Source organism: Callorhinchus milii, unplaced genomic scaffold (genome assembly GCF_018977255.1).
Source record: "Callorhinchus milii isolate IMCB2004 unplaced genomic scaffold, IMCB_Cmil_1.0 Scaffold171, whole genome shotgun sequence".
NCBI lineage: Eukaryota > Metazoa > Chordata > Chondrichthyes > Chimaeriformes > Callorhinchidae > Callorhinchus > Callorhinchus milii.
In genome coordinates this window covers 30,223-45,486 of record NW_024704912.1, presented here as the reverse complement: position 1 = coordinate 45,486, position 15,264 = coordinate 30,223, and the positions used below count along the sequence as shown (strand labels likewise).

Below are 15,264 nucleotides of genomic sequence, written 5' to 3'. Positions count from 1 at the left end.
TGAAAAGTGATAGCAAACCACACCTCTGAACTCACCTTTAAGTAATCTGTGGAGTCTGCCTATCTATTCTTGCGCTACTGCATGAAGGTCATTTTTTCGATCCATTTACAGTCCGGGCGTATTGGGCAGAGGAATACTTCCGCAGTGTGGCCAGAGGGAAGACCCGCTAAGCAGAGACAATATAACTGGTGATGCGAAGAACGCACCTATTGCTATTCGTATTACTCGGGAACTATTGCTCCGCCAAAAAATAGGCACTTCTTAATATTAAGCTCCATCTGGGGTCTTTTTCCATAACTGAATTGGCGCTCAAAAGAGTCGGAAGCCATAAAATAAACAAATCTCGTGCTTTCACGAACGGCTCCGAGAGCAGATCTAGGAGTGAACATCTGAATTTGTGGGGCTCTGAACCCGCGGCGACGCCAAGCACAAGTTTGCCTGAGGCGGTCGCTTAGCGTAAACCGGCATGGTCGTCTGGCTTTAGCACCGGTCGAGACAAGCATTTCGGGACTACTAAATACCGAGTTCGACACTAATAGGTCCAATTCTCCGAGAGTGTAAATTTTGAATCAAGAAATACTAGCCAGCGATCATGGCTGACCCCCGTATGGACTCAATTCACACTGCAAGGGCTACCCGGTCCTGGCGTTGGAGTGTAATTGTTCCTTTTGTCGATATGTATGCGATCTCGACGCACTAGATTGCGTGCTAAGTAGGCGGAAGCTCTAGTGTCAACTGATAGTTACAGCCCAAGGGCCTGGGGGCTTTGTAAGTGCCTACATTTAGGTACCCAGGGGAGAACCAAAGTGACACGGACTGTAATGAACCTAGTCGTCCGTCGATCCGATAAGCCAACTATGTCAACGGCTTAATTCCCAACGGGGGCCTTTAAAATGGAAGATGGGCTTTTTATAGACATACGCATACTTTCATCAGCTAGAGAGCCCTAGGGATTATTATGTCGCCTTTAGTCTGTGGGAGCCACAAAAGGGTCTGGGATTATCGCATGCTGCATTGCACTAGACGTCTGGACTTCTGCAAGCTGCGCTATGTAGTCGGGTGTTGATTCGTCCAGGCTTCCGATAGTGCTGACTGAGACAATGACGTATAAATGAATCTTCTCATAGTCCGGGGGGATGTTTAACGCGGACAGTCGTTTGCTATAACGGAGACTTTCCACAGCAGTGCGTAAGACCATGGTATAATACAGTGCCTAGTCCAACACCGTTTAGACACACTATGAGCATTCAAGCGACACACAGTATGGCCTGAGAAACTCGCTCGGCAGGCAGTAGAACGCAAATCAGCATTCATCGGCAGTGCTGGGGGGGGGTGCTTCGGTTTACTTGACTCTCCCGTCGGAACTGAATAACTAGTCGGTAAAGTTGGCCTCCTAGATACCATACTTCTTCCAAGACGTGTTCGTGGCAGTAAAAGTAGCGAAAAACCTGAGCCTTACCCAAGACTTATCAACTTCAAGATCTCATGTGCGATGAGCATCGCCAGAGAGTTATCCCCTGAAATCCCGTCCGGGATACTGCTTGCGTTACGATTTGAAAGTACTAATGATAGGCGGCCGGGTCTTTTGATCACTGCCGATGCGACCAAAATGCTTTGTCATTCCCCGGTAGGCTCTGTACAGTTTCGACTTTAAGTTTATGCATACAAATAGGATACGATTTACAAGATGTGCCCACCTCGGCACAAGTACTTATTCATGGATATGTAAGCAGGGCCCATGACACGGAGCGTTTATGATTGAGTAACATGAAAACTCAACCGCACTCTCGTTATGCAGTCAACTAGCGAATTCACCATAGTCGTTAAGACCAAGGGGTACGCGGCGAAGGTACGCTTCCGTGTCTTCGTGCAGCGTGTCCTGAGCTGGTGCCAACATGCAAAACCAAACGCTCGATTCTGACACTGCAGTTTCGTCATCAGTGTTACCGACAGCACATTCTATGTGGAGCTAACTGTGATTCTGGACAGCAGTTTCCCAACAACGGCGACTGCACAGGGATTAGTTACGGTATTTAAAGTTAATACATCTTCGCTGCTCTGGTGTTAAACGTTAGCAACGCCAGAAGCTCTAAAAGGTATATGGGTGTCGCCAAGCGCAAGTACTTCACGGGCTCCAACATCGTCCCCGGGTTTTTCCGCGGGTGTAGGAGTCGACAATTCCGATAGCATGAATTTCATTTAACGGCAGGGAAATATAAATACGCAAGTGGTTCATGGACGTCTTGCGGGCGCTCCTTCGGTCCTTAGGGATTCTGCAAGGATGAAGGCATTTTTTGAGCCAGTTGTTTCTTGTGGATTCGGCAGTTCAGCCGCTTCGCCCGGTGATCTAGAACCTCCCACTACCCGTATGTAGAATCAAGAAGAGACCCTTGTTCGAGTGAGTGGCGACCCGTGGTATCAGGCGCACATTTTCCGGCTCAGCGTGCACGAGTTACGAGTCTAACCACTAAAACCGCCCTTTCCACCTGTATTAAGAGGGGATGCTACCGTTTATTTTCAGATAGGACTCTCCGCGCCGGCTTCAATGGTCGACCTTCTTACGCACGTTTTGGTCGGAACCGTCGCGGACAGAATCTTATCAGCATCTTCCTAGCTGAACTGCAATACTTGAATCGAGGTAATGGAAGATTCCATCTTATACAAATGAGCCAAGAGTAGTGTTATGGCACGCATTTGGGATGCGGACGCGGTTTCGTCATTGCTCCCTGTTTAGGCCCGACACGATCGCCATACATCAAGCGGTGCCAGAGTCAGAGCTTCAAAAAATGGTCTTGCACACTTTCACTACCCATATAGCATGTTGTCTCTCAACCTCACATCTGGCCAATCACATGTGCACCGCGGAGTTGTGCGAACGAGATGTAGTAACACCTATTCTAACAAGTACTGTGACCACGGAGCAGACAGCCGTCCGAAACGAGTCCGGCCCTGCTTGACTAACTAAATTACCAACTCAGTCATCGTCACTATCTGTGGGCTCAGCACTGTGTGTGTCCCAACTGTGGTGGGGTTTGCTCCCGGGAATGAGCCTTTCTGGCCATACTAGCTTAAGCCATAATCGTCAGCGGTACGTGAGCTGAACCAGCTCCCCACTCTGGACGCTTGGGCAAGCTTCACCGACCCACAAACGCATTGTGTTTGATCGGGGATTAGGCCTGTATCTACTCGAGCTACAGGCAGAACGGAGACCCGTCCCCACGTGCGCCGATCTTACGGGTGACACGTCCCAGTCTAGCATCTACATGATGATGGACCATACGTTGCCGAGTATTCTTAGAGCAGAATTAAGCAGTTTTTTCATTACAGTAGTAGATCCTTATGAACCTTTTCTCAGAGCTCTTTAATCACGAGATTACGTCAGGCGCGGCAAACGCCAGAGGAGGGACTGTAATGCGCCTCTATGTGACGCGATGCATCCAATGCGGATGTTAATGAACTCTAAGAAACTCGGCCCAAACCACAATGACCACGGAGTCTCGTCCCGTGGCTCAACCCGGTTGCATATGGGGCTACTACTCCTCAGTCAATCGTTTCATTCAAAGCAACGACCGGCTTCTTATGATACTCCAGCCATACTCCTAAGTTCGCAGGATGTCCTGAAGGCTCTGTGCGCTTCGACTTCCAGTGTGAAGCGTGATTTTCCTATTCGAAGTGTCCACAACCCCATTCGGAGCCGTCGCCGTTTCTGTGGTATGTCATACGTCGACTCTGTCTGTGTGCTATTTGTGATATGCTTACGATACCCAACTTACTACAAGACGGTTCTATCTAAATCTAAGACCTAGGTGGGAGTGCCGTTCCTGACGTAGTATACTAGTTATGCACACGCAGATATCGGGTTAATTGGGTGGTCTAGATTATGCTCTTGCAATGAAAGTTTCACTGATATATTGCGGTGAGATACTACTGCACACCTCTGCGTCCACTGCGTCGACCTGGTATGCCACTGTTGTTGCCATCGCCATTCGGCCCACAGTGCGGGGGATAAGTAACGCATCGTCTTGCGCTATGACGTAATGTGGCAAATTTGGACTTTTGTTGTGGGTCGGACTAAAACATAACAGTAGTTGTAGTTGTTCTGAGTGACAGCTATGCTTTACCCTACACCGTTCAGCGGTCCACCAGCGTTTAATGGCTATTGCCTACGGAATCTCTGCCAAGGACTAGCGACTTGTGATGATGTCCACCTTACGCACTTTAGTGTGGATACTCCTCAGGATTGCCGGCGGTGTTCCTTCTACGTACCTGAGAACGATAGGGACCGCCCATTTTGGTGTGTTTATCGACCGCCATGCTGAGTAAAGCAGAAAGGGGCTGACAGGAATAAGAATCAGGGGCCCGGCTTGTATGGGGCTTATAAGAACTAGTGCGAACCGATGGCATTAATTCTGGCGGTAGAACACCCCCGGATGAATGGCAAGAAGGTAATAAACGCAACGCAGACCTTGCGTGCCCTAGGGCGGTGAGTACCGCTTATCGAACCCTTCCCCATACCGAAGGTTACTAAGCAGTGATCGAACGTTTCTGACAGAAAGGAATATGGGTCATAGGACGCATGCGGGGGGTGCATTATTTATCAGATCACTGTTCTTAGAAGAAGAGTGGTGGCCGCGTCGCAACACATCCCAGTTTCGGACAACCGTACCTATTCCTGGGCGAGAGTCTCCCCTTGTCCAACGCGGGCGTTAACAGCCGGGGTTCCTATCTAATGTACTTAGATAGCACGGAAGCGCGTTATTTGTTAACGTCACATTTCTTGCAGTTATAGCGAGAGCCACAGGTGACATATGGGGGCATTCCCGGGAATCTGGGCAACTCCGGGCGTACTGTGTCACGATGCCGCTCCAATCCGGTAGTGGATCACCGACGACCTACTAAAGTTAAGCTCATTGGGGTCAAGTCTTCTGCGAAGTTTTCTCTTTTTGCTGAGACTACTCCAGGCGTAAAATCACCTGCCTAGTAAAAGTCCATCAATATGACTACGCGAAGTTCCGAGATATATTAACCATTCAGCAATAAGTCTTTGGTAATTATGCCGTAACACGCGGTGTATACATACATAATCCTCGCACGAGTCGACCCCTAGAATTAGAAGCCACTAGACTCCCATGAGAAAAGGAGGGAGAAAAAAGTAAAATATAGTAGGGCAGCTCAGGCTCCGACTACCGCTGCTTCAGATTGAATCGACCACATTTTATCGGGTTTCCAATCGCTGATGGTAAAGTGTCGTGAACATGAGCACGCGGGAAGTTCTCATTACCGTGGACGGTCGGGTTTTAATATGTCCTCCTAAACGTCAGTTGGTTTCCAGGGTCTTGGTTGTCGGGCCTTACCCCTCGATGACTCAAACTTTGCTCAAAGTTGCCCCCGTAGTATGTCCGGTTTCTTTGCGTGTCTCCTGCGCAGGATGAGACAGCGTTTATGTACTCAAAAGCAGCCAGTTGCGGCCTACACGAAGATTAGAGCGGGTAGAGGGGTTCTTGTCAAGTTTCACTACGTTGCACATCTAGGGGGATGGCAGACGTAGCCTATTGAAACGTCTTACGGAAGTTTAATTTATCAGTTGACGCAGGACATTAAAGTTATTCTATATCAATCCCTCGCGCTCCAAGAGGGATTAACGCAAACATGGACAGTACCAAACTAGTTCGACAAGACGGGAGATTAGTAGTTATCAAATGGCTCGGGGTCGTTTGCACTATAGAAAGCCGGTAGACAGTTTCGCGTGCGGATGGAAAATGCCACACGCCACATGCCGGCCTCGCGATTGATCCCGATTGCGGTACCGAGATCTTAGTGCGGCGTTCGTCCGCATGGTGGTCACTATTGGGACAGAATGCGGTCAAGTCCAGATATCCGAACATAATCGGATTGCGAGTTACCTCAGACACAGAGACTATCACGTCAGGTTGACACAACCTCTAAACGTGAATTGCAAATTAGCGGGCTCAGCCAAACACATCTCTCTCGCGGAATTTGTCACACACACTCGCAGGACCTGTCCGGGAACTCGGGCAATCGCTAGATCTAAGGCGGAGTAGTCACTTGTAGGCAAGTCGCTTGCGCGACTTCTCGCGTATCGACACTGTCTTTCAGAAGTGATGAACTCGTGTGTCTTGGTACTGCTCTGATATGCTGCCGTAGAATATTCCTCCCCAGCCTTCGGACATACGCATATTGTCCACACCCTTTGTACCCCAGTGCCCAAGCTGAGAGGCCCTGCTCCGATACCAGCGAGCGAGACTCGTACATAATTTAACTCTATCACGTTTTCGGTCACTCTTTGGTTACATCTTAAGCAACTGAATTTCGGGAGGTAGCCCTTCACACATCCGCGAAGTCTCTGTCACACGGGGCGAGAAGGCCTGTGAAAACGGCAGAGGATACTAGTCCTGGTCGTGAAAGTTTGAGACACTCAAATAACATAATCTTGGTCGCCCAACAAGGAGCGATGCCTGCCAGGCGTGCCCGATTAGTTGTCGTTTATTTCAGATTTCGTGTTGAGGTCGTTAATAAGAGGAAAGCTGGCCGTCTCGAGATCCTGCATCTCCGTAAAAATTAGGGAAGCATCGTCTTAAGTCAAGCCAGTGTAATTACTGCGGATAGGAATCGAGGAACAGAGCAATCAAATTAAACCGGCATGGCGATACCGCTGTGATCTCCAAATATAATTCGAGGAGGTAATATGTTTGACAGGGTATCCTTCTCCTTCCATGGCCACACCCGGGTACTTCTCAAACAGACACTGGGTCACCTTTTTCAAATGCCCTGCTTTGATTGTTCTTCCGCGTTTAGTACAAGGGGTGACTGCGCCATTTATAGTAGTCCCATTGAATTAGCTGCCGGCAAGCTGTTCAGCGCCCCCAATCGACTGGCAGGTAAAGCTATCGGCCACTTGCACACACAGAGGAGAGATTTAGCTCTCCATTGAGGGAAATTTGCCGAGGTATCTACCTCTCCTCCCTCCCAAAAGAACTAGGTCTGCGGAAGTCCACTTTTTCGGGAAATGAGATACATAAGCGACTCCTCTCAATGTCAGGCACTTAAACGCAAGTGCTCTACGCAAGGATTGCCACGAGCCGCAGCTTGCTCATCAAGTTAGAGCGGAGGCGCCTCGCGTTGCGGGTTCACATTGGTCGTAAGAGCTTCACACAGTAATATGCCATAATTTCAACGTGCCGTCGACCGGTTTGACTCTTCAGTATGAGCTGTGGGCAGAAATCAGTATCGAAGAACAGGCTGTGGGACAGCTGATGGGGATGTGCAGGTTAAAACGGACCGAGAGGTTCTGCTACCACCTGGTTATAATGTGACATCTCACTGCACGACCTCTTAGAACTATCCCGAGCGCTGAGGTCTCAATTCTAACGAGCTGGTTAAACACCATCAATGTCCATGGCGCGGGAAAGTCAGCCAGTAGTGGTGGCTGCCTATCACTAATGAACTAGGGCCTCTAATGCTAGCCGTCTATATGCGCTTCGCCAAGTCCACCCGACCTATAGTGCAATTCCTATGGGATATGCCGCAAGTCGGCTTTACGCCTTATACACGATAAATCCCTTGTAGGAGATCTTGTGGTCGAACTAATAACTGCTATGCTGCAAACACGGGCTCGATCGGCCGCTGATAAGACAAGCAACTGCCGAGCTTTCAACCAGTCACCGCCGTGCCTGGAGGAGCTGTGCGGGAAACAAAGCTCCCTGGACCCATGACCAAGCCATGGCGACGGCCCTTGTTGTTAGCCGGTAGTTTTGGTTCTGCAGAGCTAAGATGCAAGTCCATATCCGAGAATAATAGGAAGGCAACCATACCATTGAGCATTGATACCTAGAACAAATTCTAGGTTCGGGCGTACTAAACAGAAGCCAAGTGTGGGACACTCTTTGATATCGGGCAGTCAGGGGGGTGCCGACACGGAATACTCGCGCATCCTTGCCGAAATATCCTGCCTAGCAATCGGAATGCATCGAACGCCTATGAAGCAAATCTAACTCTCGATGGTGTAGCAAAAATATATCCTTTTGTCGAACTCGCGGCACGACGCAAAAATACGTGGCTGGCATGGAGCTATTGACGGGTCCATGATTATATTGTCAAGGGATGCGGCTGGCAACTGTCAGTAACTGAACTTACGCGTAACACTGATCGTGCACACTTAAATATTTCCGTGTACCCTAATGTAGAGCACACTCTGCCACAGTGCGAACGGACCGGCGGACCAACCAATTACTACAACAGAGTATGCCTTCTCGCTGTAAATACAGACTCACCCATCAACCCGTAGCTGGGTTACAAGGCATGGCACACTAGTAGTCTCTGTACTTCTCCTGCTGCAGTTGGGGTCCTCACTATGAATGCTATCATAGCCTAGTTCACGATACGAAACATTGGCTGATTATCCCCGCGTGACACATAGCCTAGTCAACTTTGCATCCCGATGTTTACCTTATTATGCGCCGAAGTCTTGGTCAAGTGCTGTATGCGCAAAGGCCGCAGTATGTGGCTTGTTGGTTTAGCGGTACTCATGGTCGAAGTGCTCGAGTTTTCATCAGATTTCCCTAAGCAGCCTGCACATGTCCTCCCCTTCTACCTCTCGTATATCTCCCACCTGATTAGTGTGCGCAAGGATCAGAAGCAATAGTCTGTATTACCGGCTATGGTCCCGGCAATTCAGAGAAATACGATCTAGCCATAGCTCAAACCAAGTATGAAGAGCAATCAAGAACATGTCCGTTCCAAATCACAACAGTTCGACTTCAGCTAGTCAATAGGATGAATCGACGTAAGATAGGTGGTCGTCCCGGTGTCTGGACGTTCGGCCAACTTTAGGTGTCACGGATTGCACAAAGAAAGTGGTTCCCTGCTTCGCGCGCCGTTGTGCGAATTTACCCTCGCAAGTGTATTATATGCTCCTGCGTTATGTTGTGCTCACTGCTGGTCAGCCGAAACGGGGTTTCGACTGATATGAATCTTTTGCATCACGTAAAGGCCAACCCCATGAGGGAGTACAATGCTTTCTACTCACTGGTCGCGTATATGACCGGGGATTCATCACATATCAAGATGCCCAGTCATCCCAAGATCAGTATACGTGCGGAAATCTAGCTGCGCCGTTCCTACTTTATTGACCTCGCTCTCGGGAATTTCCTCTCCACAGGCGGCGTTTGTTACATCGTGAACACGTATCTGCAGACGCACAGAGAGGTCATCAGGACGGACCTACGTGTCACTGACTTTATGCATTACTATCACGCGTGGCAAGAGGTCTTATGTGGCTATGCATTACGCCCTAGTAGGGCTTGAGGGAATTCGTAGCAACCCGTCGTCCCTTGTGCACGTCTTACCTTAGTGCCGCCAATAATACACCCAATTAACACAACTACAGACATCGCTCTAATCACGTTCGATCACATTCTGAGCTAGGAAGTTTACTGAACACCAATGCTTTCTCACCATGTTTAACACTGTTCTCGATAGGCGAGTTGCTCTCTGGAATGAGGAAGCCAAGCCAATACTCTAATGGCTCCCCGATTATATGGACGTGCAATATATGACCAAGTGTAGGCTGTTCCCACAGCACCGGCAGTCTTACAAGGCTTATAGACGACAAATGTTGAACCTCTAAGTTAAGGATTGTATGTATACGTGTCCTCGATACAGTCTCTACGTGAGACATCAGACTACGATTAAGCAGCCGGATCGGTACTAAAGCAACAAGGTTACTCGCGAGCCGTCCTTAATGTTCGGCCGTCATCATATACTCTTCAATCCAAATAAGGTAGGATCCAGACCCATGTACAGATATCACAGTTTGTAATTAAAAAAATGAGCCTACGAAAGACGTCAACGCACGGTTCAAACTCATGGGGGCATGGCAAGCTGTATTAAGCTGAATCCTGAAAACGGATATGAAGGCGGGTTTCGGAGGTCGTGTTTAACATCTAGCAATATTCCACTTGGCTACTTCTTGCCACTAGAACACGCCGCAAATCGGGCTAGCGATCAAAGCTACTGTTTTCATCTAGGCCAGACCGTTACATGGGCTTCCCCGTCGGAGCGCGATCATGCTCACATGAGACCTAGCTACCATGGAAGGGGGGGATAAGTAATGAGCGACTGTTTCATGTTACTGACGATGGGTGCAGGCGAGCTTATAGCTCCGTGCCGCCTTCGCTCATAATAGCGTTGGCCAGGGGATTAAAGTGAACTACTCTAGAGAAAATTCTCCTTATTCTGTCTAAACACGGATCGTCCTAACGAAAGCTTCTCGCTCACCTCAAGTCCGGCCAAGGGAAAGCTTCGGTGGCTAACGTGAGCTACTATCATCCGGGTCCTGTAAGATAAGTTGAGTCCTGCTTTGTCGTTAGACACTCAGCGTGACTGGTCCTGTCGTGCGCAGTGAATCTAGTCGAGTTTATATTCCACTCCCCGAGGGTATCGCGCCTTTGTTAGTGACCAGAACACCTCGTGCGCACAGTTTACTGAACACTGGACGATAGGCCACGCAATCCACTCCATCCCCTCAGTGTATTCTATCAGTGGAGCCGCTATAGAGCTAAAGTAGCTACATCTCACTGGTTCGTCGTACGGTCAAGGCGGCTATCCGGATACCGCGTTTCCACACAGGTCTTCAGTTCTTTCGTACCGACGACTCAGCCTATCACAGGCTCCACCAACCGATCGCGAGACGCACGCGCGTATAAACAATCCAACAGTTCAGAAGTGATAGTAAGTTGCAAGTCAATCTAGGGTGCTGTGCCAAGTAGGAGCTTGGATGTTACTAGAATTAGGATGAAGCCTGTATTCGACAAAGGAACTAAGTCCTATGGAACTCTTGTGCGAGCGATACGGAAGGGAGCAGGGGAGACTTAATTTACCGCCCTTGTCTTCAGGTCTGTCACACGCGCGATAACCTGATAACCGTTGCAATCAAAAGAAGATCCGCTGAACATCTTCTATAAATGATGCTAAGTTGGATGCAATTTACACTCCCCCGAACCCACTCTTAGACCCTATGCCAACGTTTCGGATTATTCTCCACCCAGAGGTAAACTAGTAACCGCGATGTCTATATATGCCATTTACGCATTGACTATCGCCCCAGTTATAGTAAGACTCGGGGTGTTCTGTGCACCGTTTCGCGAATGTACCCTCGTATACGTATACAGCGGCCATAAATGGCTCTTCGCATGTGAATGATGGCTCAATGTCCATCAACGCTCCCGATATTTACTAAGCAAGATCCCCCTGGGTCACGCATCTGTATCAACGCCCAATGTCATGTCTGGATCCCGGTTCCAAGTCCCCGGAGGAGAAAGTCTGGTAACGACCGATAGTCTCTATCAGGTACTATTCCATTGGGCCTTGATAGATAATCGTTTCCTAGAGCGTGGGGCACGGCCTGGACTCGAAGGTGATGTCGCGGTCGCACCTACATACGCGAATAATCTAGAACCTTTCCCTTAGTTCATGCCTGTTACTCAAGGGGTTCTTTGGTCGGTCAGTTTATTGGGACGTGTTAACGTCGCCCCTATGGCGGTTCCACTTGTAAATCCTGAACATGGACGCTATGCTTGACTTGAAAACATCGCCAGACCCTAGGGGTGCCCGTCTATTGGGGATGCGACAGGCAATAGGTGTGTCCTATACTTTCACATGGGAACTAACGCTCCTCCTAGGGGGTAGGCGGAAAACAGTTATGATTATGAAATCCGGCAGGTGACAGTCTCGCAGAATACAACGAGGAGCCGAAGGCGGAGATAGACTTCGTCTCTTTGCTACTACATTATGCGTGAGGTGTGAGTCTCTTGGAGTTCAGTGAGTAGACCCCCAAGAAAAATTCTAACATTTACATGACATGTGCGAATGATGGACGCCTCTGGGCAAGGGCTAGACATACGTTTGAACCTATCAGCGACTTCACCGAGAATGGCTTATCGGTTTACTGCAAGTTCAAGAGTCGTTTTTATGCGCAATTGGACGACCTCGTACCCTACCCACGATATGACTCAGAGAACTGGAAGAGGTGAGGGTCGGCCTACGCTTCTTGTGCCCATGAGTGCACTGACATCGGGAGTCGGCCATTCTTCCTTAGGACGTCACACGGTGCCACGGCTCGACCTAGTTCTCTTGTTTTTAGTCCTGATACTCACGCCCTCGGTAAGGCACATCTTTATGCTTGAAAATACTGGTTTTACCACAATAAACCCGATTGGTCGGGCCCAGGCGCCTCGGCAACAAGCGCCCTCGGCGTCATATATCTGCTTTCAGCATTGTGCGCCGCTTATAACGAGCTGCTAAACATTACGTAAAACCGCCTGTAGACTTATAAGTCTCACAGCCGTTTCATTAAGTTTGAACACGTTAATTCGCAGACCGGACTAGGCCCGAGGCTCTTCACAACGAGACGGTGTATGATCTCCTCGAATGTTGTAGGACCCTGTATCCCGACGTTCGCATCTGCCACAAATGAGCGAGCTACGGTCTGTATCATCGCTCGGGTTGGCTCTTCGATCTTCCAAAGACGCGTATGCCACGACATTCTGTCCCGAACCTCAAACGAGGTTTGGCGCCCGTGAAAACTTTACATCTAACGAACTTTAATGAACACAGTCAAGATTTTATGTACTAACCTTTCAATCTTTCGCCCTATGTTCGCGTTTGGGCCTCGGGTGTAGAGTGGCGACTGTTGAACTGTTGTTACCAAGATCGCTTATCACCGGTACAAGCCTGGACTCGGCTGGATGTGGCTTTCATGCCAAGACTCAGAGTCCATGGGCGTTGCGTCTTAACACGCCTCGTGCCCCTTACTACACACAAAAGTTCAAAATGAGCTAATCCTCCACAAAATTGACGATGGTTACGAAACCGTGCGATTGTGGTCCCCATCAACATTCGAGTCAAAGATTCCAGTGCTAAGTGACACCGCTCTCTGCGCACTGGGTGCTCAGGTTCTGGGACCTTACTTCTAAGGACGAGCAAAGAGAAATTGCGCTGCCTCGTATGCTCAGACCTTGATGCCGGTCATAACCGTTCTGTGCATGAGACACTGGAGCCGTCGTTAATAGCATCGAGAACGTGAAGGGGTTCGGCCATCCTAGGTTGATAAAACTCTGGTGTGTGATTAACAACTGGCCGATCTGAGCACATTGAAACCCGGATGAGCAGAACAACATACTAGACCCAGCAGGACGTCATTTCTTGAGCGTTAAATATCGCTGTTGCGTCTCGGAGTATTTCGGTGCCGGCCCGCTCAAAAGAAAGAAGGGTTTAGCTGTTGCGCTTACTGATTAGCCACCCGTTACCACAAACGCACCACCTTTGATCACGGCGCCGATCTAGCTCAGCGGACGATAATTGCGCAAGACTAGCAAGTCCCCTAATATGAGGCGCTCCTTCTTGCTACTCAGTGATGTCTGAGCGCGCTAGACAAGAGATCTAGCTACATAACAATATCGTTATAGGAGCGGCATTACGTCCCAGACTGAAGTCCTTGGGCCGATATACCTGTGGGAATTGCACAAAGTCAATGCGGCGAATTCTACGACCATAAATGCATTGTTTTACGTGACAACTCTGGGGGCGGTCACCTTGTATCAATCGCTAGTTCCGCTCTTCATTGTGTTCCTCATCGGCGAGGTCGAGCGCGAAGATGAAACGATAGGTTAGGAGTGATCTGTGTTCTACTGTTTCTAGAGTGCTGTCAACTGCTTTTCAGATGAAATTATGATGACTCTTCTAGAACCTAATCCTCTGCCTCAGTAGCATTCCGGAATAACCGGAGGTGTACCAGTGTCGGTGTGTAGCAGGCAGTCGTGTAATTAGTACCCCACTCTTTTTGACCACGATCTTAGCAGACCGCAAGATCATCTCTACCACTAGCTTGCATTAGGGAGCCTAAGCCGAAGGTATTGTTACTGTAACGACAGGCCTGCAGGATTTAATGTGTCCGACGGGTACATATCTTTCGAGGTACCCTTTGGGTTTCTGTCTCTTCAAAGTGGGGGGTATGATTTTCAACAGAAGCTCAGCCTTACCACTGATGAAGACCCTACTCGTAGGGTGGGACCAGAGGGCGTATCACTCTTCAAACGAGTTTCCAGATCCAGAGACCGGGGCAGGTCTATCTTTTTCCTGCCAACAGACGCTGCCTCTCTAGTGAGCACTCATGGTACGTTCTTCTTGGGAGTTTGCCATTCTCTCCGATCAATCCCGCTGGCGCTCTGGTACGACTGGCATTAGCGGGTCGAGAATGGTACAAGGGTACTTGCAGTCTGCGAGTTAACACGTTTGACTGAAAAGCCCCGTCCGCAACCGGAAAAGGGTTGAACAACTCCGTTCCCAAATTGAGCTGCAAGGCATGTTTATTGTCTATTTATCGCTATCAGACTGCCGATAACTTCGGTTTCGGTGAACACCTCGGCAGTGTGTTTTTCCTAGCTAAGTCACGCAATCGTCTCGTGGTGTGGTAAGCTACTGGCGGAATCTAAACTATAACCACTTAGTAGTAATGATATGATTGATTCCCGACGTCCATGTCTCCACGGCGAGGCCCCAACTCCCTTTTTTTCTCCTGCTTCATCGGCTCCTCCACTTACGATTTAGGATGTGCTCCTATATGCACCGGAATAGTCCGTTTTCGATTTCAGTACTAACGTCGAATGTTCTCTGCGCACCACTCGTACCAATGGTGCTTGAAGTAGTCGGTCAGAAGTATGTTTATTTTCGTGGGGCTACTGTACCATCTTCACTACAAAAGGAAACCTTTAGGCAGTTGCTTATTTCCCTACAGAATTACGGCTACCCACTCGTCTTCTTTGTTATTCACTTTACCAAAGTGAAAGCCGCGCCGTGCGCTACGAAAAATTGACTGTGACACCGGAGTCGGAAGATAACGATCACCATACCCGGACCTGGGATTAAGTCTAAGGTCTTCTGTTGTGTTCTAATTCAGAATAGTCTATGCGTTTCTCCTGTCAAGTTATAGAACTTTCCATTGTGCGTCTTCAGACCCCATGACATAAATGCCCGGTGGTCTGGACTGATAAACGAGCTACAGATTAAGGCCCAGCTTCCGCGTTGCTGTCAACAGAAGCAATGATAGGCGCATCCAGCTTGCAGGCATGTCGGAGTTAATGGTTCAAGCGGGGGTAGACGGGTTTCATACAGGATAGATTGAAATCATTTTAAACGATTACTGGCTCGAGGCATAAAGTATACGGCCGTCAAGGATCGCTGAATTCA

General features: G+C 49.0%; 1 pseudogene; it reads left to right on the top strand.

Annotated features, from left to right (window-relative positions):
* The window catches only part of LOC121851865, a 34,915-nt pseudogene extending 34,745 nt beyond the window's left edge, over positions 1-170 (top strand).
* The last annotated feature ends 15,094 nt before the right edge of the window (positions 171-15,264 follow it).